This window comes from Xenopus tropicalis, chromosome 2 (assembly GCF_000004195.4).
Source record: "Xenopus tropicalis strain Nigerian chromosome 2, UCB_Xtro_10.0, whole genome shotgun sequence".
Taxonomy (NCBI): domain Eukaryota; kingdom Metazoa; phylum Chordata; class Amphibia; order Anura; family Pipidae; genus Xenopus; species Xenopus tropicalis.
The window spans coordinates 24,733,276-24,735,468 of record NC_030678.2 but is presented as its reverse complement, the minus strand read 5'-3'; the positions used below and the strand labels follow the sequence as shown (position 1 = coordinate 24,735,468).

Sequence of the window (2,193 nt, the reverse complement as noted above, 5' to 3'; positions counted from 1 at the left end):
AGAATAGGAAAAGAGAACTCACAGGACAAACTTCAGATCCACTGCAGACATGGCTACCCTGGGACACATGGAGGAATTTGATGTAAGTGACCCTTCTTCTTGGGACTCATATGCAGAGAGACTTTCTTACTTCCTAGAAGCAAACACTATAGCTAACCCTGAGCAAAAGAGGGCAGTGCTACTGACTGTCTGTGGGCCTAAAACATTTGCAGTCATCCGCTCACTCACTACCCCCTTTACTTGAAGTACTTGTGCTTGAATCCCTCCCTGATTCTCCACTGGAAGCTACTGAGATTGCTCATATGACTGCAAAGGATCCAATCCTTTCTCGTGTTCTCAACTGGGTGTGGAGGGGATGGACAAATGAAAAGTTGTCTGAAGAGTTCAGACCATATTCAAACCGTCAACATGAACTATCTGCACATAAAGGGTGTTTATTATGGGGAAGCCGAGTAGTCATTCCTCAAAGAGGACGCAAATTTGTCCTAGATATGCTACATGCAGCCCACCCAGGAATCGTGCGCATGAAAGCTCTCGCAAGGAGTTATGTCTGGTGGCCCAGAATTGACACAGACATAGAGGAGACCGTACATCTGTGTGTCACTTGCCAGAACTCTCGTCACAGCCTCCCTGCAGCTCCAGTGTTTCCTTGGGAGATTACAAAAAAGCCTTGGTCTAGACTTCATATTGATTTTGCTGGACCATTCCAGGGGAAGAACTTTCTTGTAGTGGTAGACTCTTTCTCAAAATGGTTAGAGGTCATCCTAGTGTCATCTCAGACATCAGCTGTGACAATTTCAGCCCTGCGTCATCTGTTTGCAACACACGGAATACCAGATGTTATTGTATCAGACAATGGGACTGCTTTTACTTCTGAGGAGTTTAAGACCTTTACCAATAACAACTTAATAAGGGCAGTAACCATTGCTCCATGTCGACCTCAAGGAAATTGACAAGCTGAAAGAATGGTTCAAACTGCGAAGGATGCACTCAGAAGGATTACTAATGGGGACTGGTCAACAAGACTTGCACGATTCCTTATAGCTCAGCATGTTACCCCATGTCCTACCACAGGTGTCAGCCCTGCTGAGCTTCTGATGGGGCGGCGCCTTAAAACATGTCTTGATCGTCTTAATCCAGATCTAACTGATGATGTAGAAAGGAAACAGCAACAAAGCCTGGATTCAGCCCTATCCTCTAAGACTCTGCGTACATTTGCTTCTAATGATCCAGTGTATGCCAGGAATTATGGGGCTGGTCCAAAGTGGGTCCCTGCAGTAATAACTGAAGTTACTGGACCTGTGTCATACAAGGCACATTGTGATGATGGGCAAGAGTGGCACCGTCATGTTGATCAGTTGCGGAGGCGTGTTCAGCCAAGTAACAGTACCTTAATGGAGAGCATGGGTTGTCCCAAGGTGGTTTCTAGTGACTCTCTTCCAGATGAAGTGGCTACCTCATGCAGCCAAGGGACCAATGAAACCAGTATTCCACCAGAGAATGACTCTGCTCCTATAGAGAACTGTGATAACTCCTCCCAAGATGTCTCTTGTGGTCAGACTTCTGGTTATGAACGGCCACAACGCAACAGGGTGCCTCCAAAGTGGATGGACGATTACGTTAGCTAGGGGGGAGGAGTGTTGTGTACCACTAGAGGGAGCTGGATGCCTAAATGTTAGCTCAGCTACAATGTGTTATCTAGCTTGGCTTCTGTTTGCTCTCTATGGTTAGATATACTACCTACTTGAAATGCCTGTATATAGTTTGCCATGTTGGAGCTCTAATAAACAAGTTGTTTAAGCATTACCATTGAGTCCTGCACAACTCCACTGTGAACCCAACACTTTACAGTCATACAAAGCTTTTTACAGAGATTGTGGACATGCTGTGGTGCATAACTATCCCCTGGGTCTACAGTTGGTCAGGCCTGATATTAACTATATAAGAAACAAAACTGAAAATACTGTGTGTGATCTATAAATATCCCCTTTACATGTGTGGAATTATTATTGCTATACTAATCCCCTACTTTATCATTTAGTGTGAGTGTGACACCAGCAGAAAGGATGCCTTGTGTTTACAAGCCGCCGTACATCAGAGAGAGAACTTTCATTATTTCCTCTTTCAAAACAAATAGTTTATCGCCATTTATTTGCATAATGCTTATAAAACCCAAGCTATTAGTGCCATCAA

General features: G+C 44.4%; 1 pseudogene; it reads left to right on the top strand.

The window, feature by feature from the left end:
- The first annotated feature begins 254 nt into the window (after window positions 1–254).
- On the top strand, window positions 255–1,655 carry LOC116408762 (annotated as a pseudogene).
- Window positions 1,656–2,193: the final 538 nt, after the last annotated feature.